The 19680-nt window shown below is 39.9% G+C and overlaps 1 protein-coding gene and 1 long non-coding RNA gene across 4 annotated transcripts in view; one reads left to right on the top strand and one right to left on the bottom strand.

Moving 5' to 3' along the window:
• Setd5 (SET domain containing 5) overlaps positions 1-9797 on the bottom strand; it is a 123835-nt gene extending 114038 nt beyond the window's left edge. For all 3 annotated transcript variants that reach the window (XM_071605897.1, XM_027931991.2, XM_027931992.3), the window contains exon 1: positions 9463-9797. The gene's annotated coding sequence lies outside the window, so the exon portion shown is untranslated. The remainder of the gene's footprint in view (positions 1-9462) is intronic.
• Positions 9798-9923: 126 nt separating this feature from the next.
• On the top strand, positions 9924-16567 carry LOC139703034 (uncharacterized). The gene is made up of 2 exons (XR_011705563.1): positions 9924-10005; positions 15263-16567. It is a non-coding gene; the product is annotated as an uncharacterized lncRNA (long non-coding RNA).
• The last annotated feature ends 3113 nt before the right edge of the window (positions 16568-19680 follow it).

The raw sequence follows: 19680 nt of genomic DNA, 5'->3' as shown, positions 1-19680 counted from the left end.
AAATGGCCTAGCCAGACTCCTACTCATCTTATGAACTGATATATTATTCCTAGCAACACTTCAAATTTTAATGGTGTAGGGGTTAAGTAAGGAAGACTGAAGTAAAAACATATAGATCAGGTCAACCAAGTCCAAGGTTCCAAATGAAGAGGTCTAGGGTTGGTTTTATTACCTACTTGTTCCTAGTGGTATGGCTACAGTAACTTTTGAGCTCTAGATGTTAACATAAATTTTATTTTAAGGACTGGGGATATAGCTCAACTGGCAGAGTGCTTGCCTCGAATGCACAAGGCCCTGGATTCAATTCCCAGCACCAAAACAAAACAACAACAACAACAACAAAAACACGAAAGTTTTATTTGCTACAAATAAAACTAAATTTGTCTAGACAGAACAAAAACATTTTTAAAAGGGCTTCAGAATTTTAGATGTGCTCCTAAACTTCCCTCAGACCTCTTTTCTTGTTTTTTTTTTTTTTTTAAAGATGGACACAATACCTTTATTTCATTTATTTATTTTTATGTGGTACTGAGGATTGAACCCAGAGACTCACATGTGCTAGGCAAGTGCTCTACTATTAAGCTACAAATACCATCCCAGTCCTATTTTCTTTTCTTTCTTCTTTTTTACAAGGCATTCCATCTGGTATTTCTCAGGCTGTGGGTATAAAGATGTATTTGCTTCCATGATTATAGTTGTTTGTACCATAGAAACTGAGAAAATAAAAATTTATGCTTTCATACAATCTAATGCTAAATTCAGCATGTAATTAATCACACACTGCCTCAAAAGTCCTTTTCTTTGTTCTGGTTTTGGAGGTTAAGTACTTGATAAAGTTTTTTAAAAAATTGTGCCCTAATGATTCTATCCCAAATGTTATAATGAACACATTTTAAAAAATGGACTCTCAACAGTCCACAACAAAGGAAAATGTAATATAAATGCAGTCTAATTATCAACAGGTCCTTCCAGGTTCTTCTTCCTCAGAAGTGAAACCTTTCTTGGATACCAAGAGTGCCCCAATATTTGATTATTAACTGTAGAGCATCCTCCTCCTTCACAGAAGCTGTGAAAGTACAAATTGTATGTGTTATGGCATGCACAGAGGATGATGGTAGGAAACAGAAAATTCAACAAAGCCCAAAGATCCTAACAGGAAAGGAATCAGAACCCCCCCCCCCCAAAACATGTATTAAAATTAACATGAGACCATTATTCAATATGCTAACAGATACTAGAACATCCTAATCATATCATTATATCTAAGAATTATGAAGTAATCATCTTGCAGTGCATACACTTATTAGATTATTGGGTTTTGAGTCTTCCCATTTCCAGAGCAGGGAGGGGAAAATCTCAGCATCAGAAGACAAGAATAAATGTTTTGAGGGTAGTGTTGAATAAAGAAGGCTGGAAGGATAATTTATACAGCTTGAAGAACTCAGAGATATGAAAAATTCATATTCCAATAGCTAATTAATTTTATTCCTACTAAGGTTACAGGGCTAGTTTATATAAAGGTCTACTTTTTTTTTTTTTTGGTACTGGGGATTGAACCAGGGACTCTCAAACACTGAGCCACATCCCCAGCCCTATTTTCTATTTTATATAGAGAAAGGGTCTCACCAAGTTGCTTAAGTGCCTCACTTTTGCTGAGGCTGGCTTTAAACTCGTAATTCTCCGGTTTCACCCTCCCAAGCCACTGAGCCCAGTAAGGTTTAATTTTTTCAATCTTATTTTAGTCATACATCTAAGTTACACAAATTATTTGGAAATTCAACACAAACTGCAAGTTTAGTCTATAGAAGGGCTTCCACCCTTCTTCAAGCTAATAATACTAATAGTGGCATCTGGTAGTAATGATGGTGTGAAGAGCCAGTGGAAATTATGCTTAAAACCTTTCTTTCTGTAAAAGGTTAAGAATCTCAAATGGTTTATCAAGAAATTGGAGGACACCAAAGTTTTAATATCTCTACCATAGACTTTTCCCCCACATTTTTAAAAAATTCTAATTTGTTATGTATGACAGCAGAATGCATTACAATTCATATTAAACCTGCAGAGCACAAATTTTCATGTCTCTGGTGTACATTCTACCACAGACTTTTAACAATAGGCCAAATTAGCTTTATATTTAAGTATATATAAATAAATCCAAAACTTAACTATAATAAAAATCATATTAGCCCATCCAATTTACCCCCTTTTGTCCTAGTTTCTTTTTTGCTGGGAAGAGGCGTAGTGGGATAATAATAGCAGGAAATAAGGTGGAGCAGCTGCACAGGCAAGATGAGGTACAGTGTGTTTCACCTCCGTTCTAGCCTACTGATGGCTAGGTCCTATTAAAAACGAGATTTGCTGTTTGGGGACCCATACATCATTAAAATGTTTAGAATCAAGAGGTGGTCCCCTATTTTCTCACTTTGGCAGCAACTTTTTAGGGCCTCTAGTAGGATTCAGTTAATACAAGCCATGCTGAAGAGAATTTAAATTATTTAGGAAAATTCAAAGGATGCGTACCTTAATACTAGCAATAATTGTCTGCTATAGACTAGGGCTTGAACTAAATTTTAGTCCCACAAATCTAGGGAAATAACCCACAGAATTATAAAGAAATGACTACTCAGGGCTGGGGATGTGGCTCAAGTGGTAGCACGCTAGCCTGGCATGCGTGCGGCCCGGGTTCGATCCTCAGCACCACATACAAAACAAAGATGTTGTGTCCGCTGAAAAACTGAAAAATAAATATTAAAAAATTCTCTCTCTCTCTCTTAAAAAACAAAACAAAACAAAAAAAAAAACCTCTCTCCTGCCAGGGCCCCCATCTCTTGTTCTCTCTGTCTCAATCTCTTGCTTCACTCTCCCTTGCTCTTTCTTTTTTTTTAAAAAAAAAAAAAGAAAGAAAGAAATGACTACTCTATAAATATCTGTAATAATATTTAATATAGTTCATCGAACTTCACCTTAATGTTGTTATTTTACTGAGACACTAACAGTGATAATTACTTAGATATCCTTTTTCAGGTCAAAACATTACATCTATTATAACTACCAAGACTAATAAACTTTGTGAGGTTTGCTAAATAGAATAACAGATATTATAAAGATAGTATTTTGGTTATATCAGGTTAAAACAGTCTCGTCTTTGCTAATCCATAAAAAGAAATTAGCATCTCAATTGTTGTTTCATGCAATATGTATAGAAAGGAGAACTTTAAGACTAGTTTAATAACATTGCAATACAGGTGGTATCTCATTTAAGCAACAGATGTGCTCTTGGAAAACTGAGCTCAAACCAGCTACTTATAAAAAAATCAAATATTAATATATAAGAACATATACATTCATATGCTGCTTTACAAAGGAGGAATCCTTTTGCAATCCAAATAATTGCTATGTAATTTATAAATGCAATTTTTAAAAAAAGAACAAGCACACCTGTATTGTTTCAAATTTATTTTAAAAGTAACTAAAAATATTGTTCAGGTCACTGATCCTTTTACCATTTTAACGAAAACCTCAACAGTAACCCAAATTTTGAAATATTTCATGATTTTACTTCAAAGGGTCAGGTAATCTAACCCCATGATTCATATTAAGATTAATAAACTGGATGCAACCACCCTAGCCTTCAGCTGGGAGTTTAGCACAAATCTATCAAACAGTATTTAGCCTACACTAAAGGGGTTGGTGGGGGGAAGGAGTAATCCCTAGGGAATATGAATTCTCCAAACAGGGAAGAGGGTGAAATAGTAAGTAGCCTTTTCCTCAGTAAGCATGAAATCTAGACAATGCTTTCCATATTACTGAAATAAAACTGGAGCTAACAACATGCAACTATTTCACAAAGGGAAACAAATTATTCTTCATGTTCTGGTCTAATCCCAGCCCCGATAAACACAGTGTATACTGAAGTATGAGTTTTACTCAGGATATTCTTTTCCATTTCTTAATAGAATTCAGCTAGCACAAGCTCTAGACCTGGTTGATTAGGAGGTGACCTGTATTTGAGAGGGCGGACAACATGGGACTGCTTTTATTTTAACCTATACAAAGCTTTATTTACTTATTTTTCCTTGGAAGAGAGTATGGGTCCCTATCAGATATTCTGGAATACGTGAAATTTGGGGTTAACTGTATGTAGTTGGTATAAATTCAATACTTTTAGTGGGAACTAAAAATGATTTAATTGTAAGCCAAACTGAATGATCTCCCAGGAAAAAGAACCTCCTCCTCTCTTGCCTTTTCTACCTCCTGCCCCTCCCCCAACAACACTGCCTCCCTGCTGTGCAAAGAGCCCTTTGTCCTGCCCCGCACTTATCTAGCTGTTTGGCCATATTGACAGGCCTACTGGAGGCATAATAAGGGAGTCAGTCTGACATAAGCAGCTGGCAATTTGAAACAAAAATCTTCCTTTTCTACTCAGACCAAATCCTGCTGCAGAGGTCTCTGGCTCCTCCCATACTTCCATCTATTTCTCAAATAGAGCAGCAAGGATTTCAGTATTTTCCCCTGATTAGGTTGCACAAATCAAAAACTTGATTCCCTAGACAGAAGCCAATTCTGTATGAATTCCTATAGCCATTGCTTTTTCAGTGAATTCCTGACAGAAGCCAAAATGCATCCTCTGCTCTGGGTGTATGTATGTAACTAATATGTATGTAACTAAGGAAATGATGATTTCTTCAATTTGCCATCAAAACTCTGGGAATCCTTAAAAGACAAGAAGAGCACAGAATAGAAACGAAACAACATACATGTTAATCAAGCAAAACTGACCAGTAATTTAGTATTTTAAAAATACTGAGATTACAAGAAGCACAGAATTCATTTACCCTTCTTTATCAAAGATACTTAATGTGACTTTACATTAAGTCAGATACTCCCCCAGGTATTCAGCAAACAAAATCAGTATGATGGAAAACCTGAGTGAGGTAGGATGAGATTACAAATTTCTTGCACAGTGAGGGCAACATAAAGTAGACTAAGACAGCTTCATTGTTCCTTTATTATGTGTCATGGTTCCCATCATTAAGTGTTAATAATACATTTTATCAAAATAAGAGAATCCTCTAAAGTGATGCTTTCTAATAGCACCAGCCTTCAAAGTTACTGGGCATTGTCTCAATTTATAACTGAATACACAATAGGAAAATTTTCAGAATGCTAAATGATACAACAAAATTAAGTATAGGTAAAGGAAGGAAAGAATATTTTCTCTGCCTTTCATGACCTTCCTGTTAGAGAAATTCCTATGATGGCCATGTTACATTTACTTTCTAAGGAGTAACTCTGAAAGGATATTTTAAATCAAATTATAAACAACTACCAGTTATTTTATTATATATGTTATCTTACACATTTTGCAGAGCTAAACTGTTTTGTCTTAAATAAAACATACCTATCAAATTTTACTTTTCAATAAATGAAACACAATTTTTAAAATATTTCTTTTTTACTTTTAGGTGGATACAATATCTTTATTTTGCTTTTATGTGGTGCTGAGGATAGAACCCAGTTCCTCATGCATGCTAAGTGAGCACTCTACAACTGAGTCACAACCCCAGCCCAAATGAAACACCATTTTTATAATCAAAATTCACTCCTATGCCTTTAAGTTTCAAACTAAACTACTAATCACCAGAATTCAACCAAACGTTATAAAAGATTTGTATTTTACTCATCATCTAATTTCTCTCTGATAAGATGTTTGCAAATCACTAACTGTTAACTATGGCCTAATATTTCCTGGTATTTCAATAAGTGGAGGATAAAGTAAAAGTGGTTAATTGCACATCTGCATTTTATACTGTTTTTTCCAAAAACAAAATAGCCACTGCTCTCGAAAGGACCAGAATACTTTCTGAAAGCATGTTGTCCCTGGACACAAAACACTATCAAAATATGTTAAAAAAAAAAAAAAAAAAAAATCAAATATACAGTTCAATAAATCCTTCTATAAAAATGTCCTCTATGATTCTTCAGAAAATGATTAAGACCACAGTGGGCTCCAAAAACCAGAAATATAAGTGAAAAGGCAGTTATTTTATTATGTAACATTTATATTATATAGGAATAAACTAAAACACTTGTATTTTCAATAAGCCAGTCAGAATTAGCAAAATTGTATTTCTGACATAGCATCATTTATTATATATATATATATATATATATATATATATATATATATATATATATATATGGTAGTAATAAGAATTAGAACCACCTAAAATATTATCCATTAAAGGCTCTGCTTTTAGGCTTGCTTTTATCACTGGAAAAACAATATGAGCCACATTTGTGAATGACAAAAATGCTTTCCATTCTTTCTGGTTGCCTGCCACAAATGCCACAGTCATACTACAAATTATAGATGTTTGTGGGATTTAAGTACATTTATACAAAATTGCATAAATCAAAATTCAGAGGAAAAGAGGTATAGATTGCATGGGGTTGGGGGGAGTAACACATTGGGCATATGTTAAGTACTGCATGCAGTCAGTGCTATATTTGGGTGGTAGTTCTCCCTCAAGTACTTCCATATTCGACAGACTGTTCTGCTTAATCAGAGATCATCCTAATGTTCAGGAGTTGTGGGGGAAGGGAGACAACGTCAGGGACTCAGGCTGTCTTTCAGTATTCAGAACTAGACTTACTCAATTTCTTAACATTTCTTCTGGTTTGTCTTATATTTCAGATGTTTTATGGCCAAAGATATATCCCTGTGATGTCCAACATATATATAAAATGCATCAAATTTGTTGGTCAAACACCAAAGAAAATATATAACCTGGAGATGTCTACATATGAATAATTTTTTTAAAAAACTGTATCTAGAAAAAAACTCCAAAATGAAATCTCTTTTTAGAGTTTAAGATTTCCAAGTTTAGCAAAATGTCTAGCAAAACATCAATTCAATAAGATAAAAATGGCCTATTCAACGGAAGGAAGGAGACACCCAAGAACAACAAAAATCAAAATTGACTCAATGATTAAAGAGATGGTCAAAAAACACTCCAGCTGCAGGGGAAAAAAAAGAACACCCCCCCCCCCCAAAGACCTTTGATTGGTTTTAAATGGATTAAAAAAAAAAAAAAAATCAAAACTCTGATGGAACTTTTAATTTTATACAAGCATAAAATCCCAGGTTAAGAACAAAAATCTGCCCCCAAACCCCCAAACCTAAAAGCAAACAAACAAAAATCAAGAAAGTCTTTTAAGTATGATGCAATTTCCAAATACTGATATCCATAAATGGGTAGATTATGAATTACTAATTCTCATCTCCCCACCAATAAAAGGCAAACCAGCTCAGCAGTGAAAATTCCCAGGAAAGCAAGGTTTCTTCTCAGTCCTGAGGCAGCCATCGCCTAAGTGCAGCTCCCTGCAGCCAACAGCATTAATGGACGCTGCACTGCTGTCCTTCCCTGGAGACAGCAGCCAGCACTACTCAAGCTTCTCACGTAGCAACCAGAGCTCTAGAGCCAGCAGCTGCTGCTGCCTTGTATACTCACCCCTGTGATCCAACACAGGAACAACCTTCTCTTTACCCCACCCCCACTCCTCACACTTTTTTTGGGGGGAGGGCGGCAGTGGAAGAGATGCTCCATTCTAGAAGGGCTAGAATTATGCTTTTAAAAAAACAATCCTAAGGTCACCCTTTTAAATTGAGGACTTTTATTAAGAGTGGTGTTGGGAAATAAACATTTATTAAATTCTAAATATTCGTTTTAATCAAGTCAGTAATTTAGGAGTAAAGATTAAGGTGTAGTCTTTAGAAGGCCAATTTTCCAAGCACTCAACAGTCGAATTTAAATTTGCAGCTAGAGACAGACCCTTGTGTCATGTCCTACCAAAGGACACAATTCATTTTTCTACACATAATGACAGTGTGAGTAAACCTTAAAGACTCTAATCCCATAACGGGCCAGAATTTTGGGCTACAAAAGAGAACTAATGATCCTCCTGAGAAAACTGGAAGAAATCCAAAAAATAAAAATAAAAATAAAAAATTCCTGTGTCCTCCAAGAGGCCCAGAAACCTCTGATTATGTGAGAATTCTCTGCTTTAGTCCTAGCTCATATCCCCTTTTAATTCTTCTCAGTGACCTAAAAATATAAAATTAACCATTAAAAATACTTTTCCCCAAATGCAGAGCATATAACATTAACCTAAAAAGCTCCTAACACTCAGCTGGATCTTTCTCAATCAAAAGTATAGCTATGAAACATATGCCCAACTAAGAAACATAAATATGACCTTGGTCACAAATATGTCATTAAAAACAACTTGTTAAGCCAAGGCATGAAGGAAATTAGGAGAGAACCTGGGGATTCTTTCAGTACAACAAGCACAAGGAAAAGTGGAGAAATGAACTCAGGTACAGACAAAGCCCAGTGGAACCCAGAGCTCTGGACAAGAAATGAGTACTGGTGAACACATTGCACAAGTAACATGAGAAAGCAGAAAATGCAGGTCATACACGCACCCCTGACCCAGACCAGCAGAGCTGGCTGCAGCATCAGTTAGTATCCAGGAGAAAGACTACTTATTCCTTAAGCGACACAAGCAAAGGAGCTCTATAGAATAAATTAGCATAGAAGGGGCTTTCCCAGCAGCTAAAACTTTCCCTCTCACGCGCCTCACCTACTAAACCAGGGCTTTTCCCCACCACCATTCACTTCACATCTAGACTTGCACGCAGAGAGAAACAGAATTCATAAAGGGTAAATTTTTCTGCCTTTAAAGACGTTCTAAAAAGATCGTTTTCCACGCCCAAGGCAGGGAAAACAACAAAATCTGGCTCAGCTCCGGCCCGAAACCCAACCAATTCAATGGGGGAATATCTCTGGGAGAGAGGGGCATACGCCACAGGAAGCCCAAGAATGTGAGGTGGGGGTGGCAAAGGTAATATCTTCAGTGTGGCAAAGAAAGCAGCCATCGGAGGTGGGGACCCAGAACCCAGAGAGAAGCCATCCAGGGAGACCATGGAGGGGAGATCGGGGCCCCCAAGAGCTATGAGAGTTGTCACTAGGCCTCGAGAACGGGGGTTGGGAGGTGGGGGCTCGCGGACAGGAGGGGGAAAAAAGTACACCCGTGTATTTTGAGAGCAGGGAAGCAAGAGGCCTATGTTCAAGTAAAAGGTAAACGTGGAGTAGGCAGTTCCCAGGAAAAGGGGTGAAGAGGCGTGGGGGGAGGGGAAGCGTCCTGACCCAGGAAAGACATGAAAAGGGTAGTGGGGTCGACTCGATCACACGGGGAGCCTTTTTCCCTTGGAAAGAGGGGTGCAATGATGTTTAGGGGTGGCGAAGAGAGAAGGGGTAGCATCTTCCTGCTATGTGCAGGGGAGGGCCAGGCCCACGTCCCGAAGAGAGGGAGTCCGGGGAGACGGAGGAGGTGACCCTTCCTCCCCCCCGGGGCCCGGCCGTGAGGGTTGGTGTCTCTTTTCTATCGGACCCTTACCTTGTCCCAGGCGCTGCCGGGGCCTGGGCCCGGGCTGCGGCGCACGGCACTCCCGGGAGGCAGCAAGACTCGAGTTAGGCCCAACGCGGCGCCACGGCGTTTCCTGGCCGGGAATGGCCCGTACCCGTGAGGTGGGGGTGGGGGGCAGAAAGGCGGAGCGAGCCAAAGGCGGGGAGGGGGAAGGGCCAGGGAGGGAGGGGGGCCGGCACTACTGTGTTGGCGGACTGGCGGGACTGGGGCTGCGTGAGTCTCTGAGCGCAGGCGGGCGGCGGCCGCCCCTCCCCCAGCGGCGGCGGCGGCGGCGGCGGCGGCGGCAGCTCACTCAGCCCGCTGCCCGAGCGGAAACGCCACTGACCGCACGGGGATTCCCAGCACCGGCGCCAGGGGCACCCGGGACACGCCCCCTCCCGCCGCGCCATTGGCCTCTCCACCCACCGCCCCATACCCATTGGCCAGCTCGCCGCCAATCAGCGGAAGCCGCCGGGGCCGCCTAGAGAAGAGGCTGTGCTCTGGGGCTCCGGCTCCTCAGAGAGCCTCGGCTAGGTAGGGGAGCGGAACTCTGGTGGGAGGGAGGTCCGGTGGACTGGGTGGAGGGATGGGTGGTTGAGGTGGCCCCACTATGGCTGGAGAAGTCGTCTTCTCCCGCGAGATGCCGGGGGTACAACGTTTGTACGGCTGGAAGGGGAAGGGGGTGGTCGGTCGAATACGGGCGGGAGGTCGGCCCGCCCTGCGGCAACCGGAGGGGGAGGGAGAAGGGAGCGGAAAAGGTTTGAAGCCGGACGGAGCCATTGCTTCTGCAGAGGGTGGAGCGCTTCCGGTTCTCCTCTTGTCTCTGATTGGTCGCTTCTCCTCCCGCCGTGTGTGAAAACACAAATGGCGTGTTTTGGTTGGAGTGAAGCCCCTGTCAGTTACAACCTCCAGAGTGCGCAGCCGCCTGGTGACTCTCGCGTTGCCCCGTGGGTGGGGCGAGTAGATAGGTGGAGTGAAGAGAGGTGGACGTGCGGGCGCGGTCGGCCTCCCGCAGGGGGAGGGGAGGGTCAGTGAAAGTGGCTGATGTGTGGGGTCCTCTTACCCTCCCCTTCTTTTAGGGGAGTCGGTTTACCCGCCGCCTGCTTGGCTTCATCATCTGATTGGCTACTGTTGCTGGGAGAACTAGCCCTTGCTATTGGCTCGAGTCCCAAGTGAACGAAACCACTGCGCGGGCCGGTGGGGGTGGCAGGGAGGCGGTCGTTGGTATGGTCCTCCCCGAGGCCCAGCGCCGCAGTGTCTGGCCCCGCGCCCCTGCGCAACGTGGCAGGAAGCGCGCGCTGGAGGCGAGGGCGGGCTGCGGACCCAGGCTTCTGGGTGGTGGCAACCACGGCTCCGCCCCAGGCCCCCTCCGCTAGGGGGACGAGACAAGCCCGACCAGCTCCAGACACCCGTGGGGGTGGGGGAAGGAGCGGGGGTCGGTCCTACTGGCTTGTGGGCGGGAGGCGCGTGGTCTCCAAAAATCGGCGGGCGCGCTGCAATCCTGAGGGGGCTGCAGTGCAGGAGGCGGGGAGAAGGCCGCACCCTTCTCAGTAGGGGGAGGGGAGCTGCCGCAATACCTTTATGGGAGTTCTCTGCCGCCTCCGGTCTTCTAAGGACCGCCTTGGGCCTGGAAGAACCGCCCTGGGCCTAGAAGAATCCCTTCGCCCTTCCCCCTCCCCACAGCGTGATCTCATCATCGCCTCCATGTCGAGTTGCTTCTCAGTTATGGGCGGGATTCTTTTGGCCAGGCTGAAGAGCTGATCTGGTGCCTGGGCGTTGTCCTGCTGGGGAATTGAGCAGGTGTAAAATTTGAGGGACGAGTCTTCCCACGGATTTGAGTTTGTTTGAGGAGGTAATTATACTAGGGGATAAGCAGGAAAATGGAGCCTAGGCGTTCGCCTGGGGTTAATTTTATTCAGTGAGACTGCGGGTTATTACTACTTAAGTTCTTTCTGGTGTATTATTCCTAGAGATAGATTAAAGGTATGATCACCCGAGTTTTTACTCACCCCACTTGAGACCCTTGCTACACCACCGAAGTACAGCATCTCAGATTAAATCGTAATCGTAAAATTTTAGCCTTTGCTTCAGAACCCAGTGCTTCCCTCTCTTCCTCCATATCCGTCCTAGCAGGCATTTTAGTAACTCTAAGACTTTGGTCCCATTTTTTCATCGTTATACTTGTTCATCCAGTCTCCAGACACATACAGCTGGCTTTCTCTCTCTCCTGATCTTAGGTAGGTAGCTTCATGAGTCATGAAACCAGACAGATTGGTTCCACCACAAATTTAGGCTTGATCTGGAGCCTCCCTCATACCCAGCAGTCTTCCTCCTTGGAATGTTTACCTTCATTTTTATTTTACTTTTTTTCCCCCTTAGTTGGGATTCTACCCCTGGGCCTCTTCACAGTTCATGTAATTTGAATACTGCTTTATTGAGAATTGGACCTGAGGCTCAGCATTCAACATCTGCTTTTCTCTTTTGAATACCACTCATTCCATCCGTTTATATTTGTTCTCATTGGATAGTAACTAAGTTCAGTTGCCACTATAATAGCCTCCAAAGTGGTGTGTCTTCCTGCACTAGCATCTTTTGGTTCATCCTACATGTTGCTAGACAGTTGTCCATTCTAGAACAGGAAAAAGAGACTTGAAACTCAACTTGCTCCTTACTACTTACATGGTGAATTCAGTTCTCACGGATGTGACACACAGGGACCCCAAGTTGGACTTGTATTTGCAGTATGAACCTAGGGGCTTGTGCATGCTAGGCCTGCACTACATTCCCAGCCTTTTCTCTCTTTCTAAAATGTTTTCAAGACATGGCCTTGCTAAACTGCCCATGCTGGCCTTGAGCTTGGCCGTCCTTTTGCTTCAGTCTCCCAAGTTGCTGGGATTACAGGTGTGCACCACTGTGCCTGGCTGCTAACCTTATTTTTTTTAAGCTGCTTTTTCTATTGTCATTGTTTTCCACATACACAGATCAAACATCTTAAGTTACACAGAGATGTTTGCTCTTTGCCCAAGTCATAATGACACTTTCATGCATCTTTGTAGGGTGTCTCCTTCTGGAATGTTAGCCCTATTTGCACCTTACCCTTTAAGACAACAGATTCACTTGTCTGGAAGGATCTATTGTTATATGAGCCAGTCTGCCCAGATACCCTTTAGCATTTTATACTTGCTTGAGTCATAGCATTTCTTGTGTTGTCTTCATTGCTGGCTTGAACATGATTACCTGTGCTGAGCTTCTTGAGGATCCAATCTCTTGTTGGGTCTTGTACTGCTAAACTACTATATTGCTTGATGTTTAGCCAACCCTGAGTAAAATGGAGTGAGTAGCATGTGAACGTTTTTAATAAAGTTTGATATTTTATTTGTTTTCAAGTGCTTGTTGTGTTCTTCCTAGTACCTGAGATTAACATTGTCTAGGAGAACTAAAGGACTAAAATTTAAATTTTGTTAGAATTGCCACCGTGGACAGTGTATCTGTAACCTCCAAAGTAATTTTGATCCAGAGGATGTATAAATGCCAGCGTATCTTAATACTAAAAATTTTTTTTTATGTGCTAATGTGTATCTTGTAAATTTCATTTTGTACATTGTAAGACACATTGCAGGGGGGTTTTCTTAAAATTTCTCTTTAGGACAGTGGTCTTCAAACCTTCAGTATACACAAAAATAATTGCCTTGCTTTTTTTTTGAACCTAAGGGTATTTAATCAGTGGGTCACATCTCCACCCCTTTTTATTTTGAGAGGGTCTCTGACTAAGTTGCTGAGAATAGCATTGAAATTGTGATCCTCCTGCCTCAGCCTTCTGAGCTGCTGAGATTATAGGCATGGACTACTGCTCATGTTTATTTCTTTACTGTAAAGGTGTAACTGCAGGGCTATGCCTTTTTACCTGTAAAAATAGATAACATGTTTCCCATGTACTTTGTCCCTCAAAATTTTTCTCACCTGAACTGTTTCTCCTCCACTTTGCCCCACTAAGGGAGAACATTTTGAAAAGCAAAGAATAGTAATTTTTTTAACAAGAAAAGTTAAAAGATATTTTCATGTTTTTCTCACTAAATTGCATTCCTCAAGGATATGTCTTTGATTCCCCAGTGCCTAAATACTGAGTTGGGAACTCAGTAAATGTTGGTTTTATTGATTTTATTTGTGAATTTAGTTTTCAAATAATAATTTTAACCCATAAAACATGGAAGCAAGGCTCTTTTTATCTTGGAAACTTTAGGGTCATACTTAACCTAAGTCTCCTCAAATTCTATTCACAGAGGAAACTGATGGCATGTGGTCTCTGAATGCATCTGTCCACTGTTCTGCTCTTCCTTCCGTCTCTTGTACTAACCATTGCAGTTATCCTCTTCCTGTGCTTCATTTCCTTTGGACTTTTTGGTTAAAATAAACCAGCTATCTCCTTTTGAAGTAGTGGTATACTATTTCCTGTACTCCTAAGACAAAAGCTTATGAAATTATGAAATACTTGGACTTGAGAAAAATGATGAAAGTTTTCTGGGGGCTTGAGGATTTCTTTCTTTTTAATGAATAGAAATTTGATATAGTTACATAATTATGATTTGCAGTTGTTGTTAATCCAGGATATGATAAGGATCAGCTTCACAAAGATAAAAGACTAGTTTGAGGCCAATTAGAGCACTTTAGTAGGTCACAAATCTAGCAGTCTTGACTTTAGGTTGGGAATTCTTGATTTTGTTTATCTAGTAGTACTCCAGTTTATATTAGAGGACATACTTCTCCAAAAGATTTTTGTTATTCACCACTCCCCATTCTTGATGGAGTAAGAAATTGGGTTATTAGAGAACTGCTAATGAGCATGGAATCTGTGTTCATGTTTATTTTATCTAGGTCGTTATTAAACCAGATGAATTTTTCCTGCTTTGTTGGGGCATACCCAAATCATGTTTGTGGAAGTGGTTATTTTCTCACCCAACTAGTGTATGCATTCTAGTCAACTCAACAGTCTTCATAGCCATTCCTATTTATATACTTTTCATGTAAGTTTTATCCCAGAAATCAGGTACTGCTTCTTAAAATAAATAAAATAGTGTGATAGGCAAAAGCTAATGGAAACATAGGTAGAAGCAAATATTGAGTGCCTTTTATGTATGAAGTGGTGTGCTGAATTATTTACTATGTGTTTGGTATGGTCATCATATATAAAATCCTGTTTTACAGGGTAGGAAACTAAAGCTTATGCTTAACAACTTTCTCATGGTAACAAGTTGAGAGCCAGTGATGAAAACACTGGTCCATCTAACCATCTGTGTTCTTTAACCAACTTGTACTCTCTTGCTTTCTTGGAAACCTTTTGTGAAATTTACTCTGGCTATAGAATACAAGATGGGGTGGTAGGGATACAGATATTTGAAAGCAGAGAGACCACTTTGGAAGTTCTCTTATAGAAGCTCACACTTGTGAAGTGAGACAAGATCTGGTTTAGGAGTGATGGCAGTTGCAATGGAAAGGAAGTTAAAGGATTTGGTAACATTGTCACTGGGAAGGAGAATGGTCTCAAAACATCAAATTTTAAGGGATGCAGGGTAGGGAAAGTTAAAATTGATAAATTTGGTTTTATGTGTGAATATGTTACAGTGAAATCCACCATTCTCTGTAATTGAAATGTGTCAGTAAAGGAAAAAAATGACTTCTCAAGGAAAGTTTTGATGCCCACATTCCTACCAATTTTGGTCTTCGTCTTTGAATGTTATCATAACTCACAGTTTTAATTAAGAGAGTAACTGATCTTTTTCCTCCCCTACTTTAGGTTGCTTCTTGAGGGCAAGACAGTACTTATGAATGGCTGTGTCCCTGTTGCCTAAGCAAAAGGAGGAAAATTCTTTTCATAATACCATGGTGTTTGTAAATTGTTCCACATTCTTGAAAGTATGCAGATGCTACATGATGTATGATGACATTGTCATGGATGTTAATTCATGAATGATGATGTATGTACTTGAATTTTCTAAGGTGGCAAGCAGGTAGGTTTAAGTATGAATTTTTTAAAAGAAATTTTTAGGTTATATGTTCTATAACCTACAACCTCAATGTCATGCAGTTGTCTTGTCATTTTACTTGTGCCTTAGAAAATCCTGGCATTTTTTCACACTGCACATTTTTAAATTTGGTATACATCTTTTTTCTTTTTCTTTCTTTTTTTTTTTTTTACTTGTAGATGAAAACACAGTATCTTTATTTTTGTGTGGTAGTGAGGATTGAACCCAGTGCCTCACACATGGGAGGCAAGTGCTTTACCACTGAGCTACAGCCCCAGCCCCATTCATCTTATCTTGTTTTTTGCAGTGATTTAAATATTTTCTCCAAACTTCCAAATTTTAGAACTACAGCTTATTTTAGAATTTAGTAATTTGTACTGAAAGGCTCAAAAAAGATAAGGCTACTTGTTCAAGCCCCAGTTTTCACCATCTATGATTTAAAATGCTACACAAATTGACTTGAAGGAGGGAAGAACTGACCAAAGAAACTATATGAAATAAAAATATGAAAGTTGTCTTTTGTTTGGCTTTAAAGATAATTTAATGTAGCATGTCTTATGAAATAGAATAATTTGTATAGTGTTGGTACCACCTATGTTGTAGAGTCATTTTGAAACTAATTCAAACTTGCAGTTTTTTTGGTTGTTCTTGGTTTTTTTTTTTTTTTTGAAAGGTATTGAATATTTTAAATGTTGACATGATACAAGAAAACAAAAATCATTAGAGGTTTCAAACCAGAAATGAAAAAGCTACTGATGTAAATTATTGCATTGTATTGGCTGGAAAAACATACAAAAAAGCTAAGAAATTTAAGAGGTATAGTGCACATTGCTAATTATCTGCTAGATGGTAAGAAATAATTATAGTAGTTCCTTTTTTGTACATTACAGCAACTTGTCATGTTAAAGATTTGTGTGCAGATGTGAACTCTGAATCTCTTGTGGAAGTGTACTTGCACTTTACGATGTACAAACATGGCTAAGCTTGTTATTTTACTTGTATTTGCTCGGCATCAGGTAATCAAAGATAACCTTTATGTGGAAGTGTGGTAATAAACACTACATGTCCTAAAATAGTCCAAGTGTGGAATTACTTTTTAAATCTCATGCTTTATCCTGAACAATTATCTGTTGACATTTGCACTAATGGTGGGAAAGCAGCAGTGAAAAAAACTGTGGGCACCTTAGCACAAATTAAGGCAATTACATAAAACTGGTAGTCCTTCATTGCCATGCATCACTAAAATAAAACCAAAAGGATTAAAAAGCCACTTTCTCTAGGTATGGTGGCATAGCCTGTAATATCAACAGTTTGGGAGTTTGAGGCTAGCCTGGGCAACTTAGCAAGACCCTGTCTCAAGAGAACTAGAGACATGGACTCCCCTGTGTCTTCCCACCCCAAAAGCCAATTTTCACATGAAAACAATAAAATTATTTTGTTAAATGTGGACTCCACTACTGGGGATTGATCCTAGGGGAGGCCCACATATGCTAGGCAAGTGGTCTTATGATGAGCTATATAACAGCCCTTTTTAAAATTTTCTTTTCAAGATTGGTCCTAACAAAGTTGGGCCTTGAATCTTCCTACCTCTGAAGCCCAAATAGCTGGGATTATAGGTGTGTACCACAGTGGCCAGTATAATTTGTCGGTATGAATGAGGGAATGTAAAGTTTGCATAAAGTACTTTGTACAGTGGTTGTCTTTAGAAAAACTACTCATGCAATAGTGTTGCAAGCTGAATGTTTTTCTTGGAGCACCATTTTTTACTTGAAAGAATGACAAGTGTTATTTGTAGTTTGCTACTGTGAAGAAGTGAGCCTGTTCAGGAAACAACTAACAGCAATTAAAATCAAACTTTGAAGTGAAAATCAGAATTTTGAGAAAACTTGTCTCTACTCTCAGCATGACAGTTGGGCTTTTATATGCTGATACTTGAAGACATTAGGTACTATATAGTGAAATGGGGCCAACTTCTGGGAGTTTCCATAATTCAGCGTGTATTTTCCAGCTAACCAATACAAAAATAACAAAACGGCAATGTCTCAACCAGTTGAATGCAGAAGATAAAAATCCAGCTGCTTTCCATTAACCCAGACCTAAGAAAATTAGTTACAAAAAATGTAAAACAATGCCACTCTTCTAATTACTTTTGAAAACAGTTACTGCCATGAAAATCAATGCTACAATATTTAGATTTTTTTGTTTTAATTTCTAATGGTAAAATATTGGTTAAGAAAGCTATTGAGGCCCTCAATTTTTAAGAATGTGGAAGGATCCTGCCTGAGACCACACAAGAATGAAAAGTGGCTGTCCTAGCCTGTAATACACATGGTAAACAGATGCATGGATGACTGTGTTAAGGGCATGCTAGGACAAGGAGCAGGTTTCTAAGAAAAGTGTATTTTGGGATGGGATGTACAAGGCTAATAGGCAGTTACAAATTAAGAATTCAGGGCTTGAGAAAAACTAAGCACCGTTATCCTTCCTAGTAAAAAACTGGTTCTACTATAAATCTGTCATTGAGTAACTTGTAACTTCACAACTGATTAGCAAACGTGTTAACCCCAGGACAAAAGGGTAAGGGGTAATATGGTAGGCCTATTATGAAGCATCTGACATTTTTTCACATTGCACATTTTAAAATTTGATATGCAGACATGTTCTTGGGTGTTTATTCTGAACTTGTTTTAACCTACCAATGTGCGATAATTAAATTTACTCCCCCCCCCCCCTCAGCTATCACACTTTGACTATATCCCCACTGACCTTCATGCAGGACACCTCACTTGAATGTGGAAAAGGCAAATAATTTTCCCTTTTTTATGCCTGTGTCACTAATGAATATTATGTACTCACAGGCTTTATTATACTTTGTTACTTATTAAACCTTTCATAATAGTTCCCTTTTTCTGACTTCAATTTCTTTTGATCCCTGCAGTGCAGGCCTGAGCTCATATCTGAAATTTACAGGCTAAGTCCTCAGTTTTTGCAGTTTGCTTAAAGTCTTTTTATAGGTGGTGGTTCCCTTTTTTTGCCGATGGGGGTGGTGGTGGTAACCAGGGATTGGACTTGGGGCACTTGACCACTGAGTCACATCCTCAGCCCTGTTTTATTTAGAGAGGGTCTCACTGAGTTGCTTAATGCCTCACCATAGCTGAGGCTGGCTGTGAACTCGTGATCCTCTCAGTCTTAGCCTACTGAGATGCTGGGATTACAGGCATGCACCACTGTGCCCAGCAGTTGTTCCCTTTTTAACCACTCTAGTACACTGTCTAATCTCCAGAGATAACCATCCTCATTAGATCTGTAAAATCTTTCTCAATGTTTACATTGTTTTTTACCCTCAAATAATATTGACTTATTCCCAATAATGTAATATCTGGTGTCTGACTCATTTTCAGATTATTATAGATTTCCTTTCCCATCTCTTCACATTCCCATGGTCCTTTTTATTTTTCTCTTTAAACAATGTTAAAAAGGACATTCCCATGGTCCTTTTTAATTTTTCTCTTTAAACAACTAGTAAGTAGGTGGCAGTATCAACAATTCTAGGCTTTCTGGATCCTCAGTCCATTCCCTATTCTGGTCATCCTATAACAAAACACTAGGGAAGAAGGTGACATTATTACCTACATATATTTGCACCACCTTGAAAAAGTCTGGCCATGGCTTTACTACAGTATTTAACAGAATTAAAGCTATGAGGCCCATGCCTGTAATCTGAGCAGCTGGGGAGGCAAAGCCAGCCTTAGTAAAAGAGAGGAGCAACTCGATGAGACCCTGTCTCGAAATAAAGTAGGGCTGGGATGTGGCTCAGTGATTGAGTACCCAAGTTCAATCCCCAGTACCAAAAAAAAAAAAACAAAACTATGATGAATAAAACACAAAGCTGATATATTTACTTTATGCTAATATGCAGAAATATTATTTGTTCAGCAAATATTAAATGCCCACTCTGTGGCAGGTACTTGGTAAACAGTGGTGAAAACAGTCTGAGTCCTTGTACTTTCTGGTTCTATGGACTGCTGCTGACCAGCTTAGTTTGAAATTTAAATGGTGTGTCACAGGTGAAAAGTTGTTAATGTTTAGCCCTTTTATAATGCAGCTATGAATTCTTGATAATGGTAAAAATGCCAGTGTGAGATATAAAACTTTTATAAATGTCTTACTTCCAATTCAAGAATAAACA

The sequence above is a fragment of the Marmota flaviventris genome, chromosome 20 (genome assembly GCF_047511675.1).
Source record: "Marmota flaviventris isolate mMarFla1 chromosome 20, mMarFla1.hap1, whole genome shotgun sequence".
Taxonomy (NCBI): Eukaryota; Metazoa; Chordata; class Mammalia; order Rodentia; family Sciuridae; genus Marmota; species Marmota flaviventris.
Note: the sequence above shows the minus strand (reverse complement) of the source record. Positions and strands in the feature narration are given on the sequence as shown.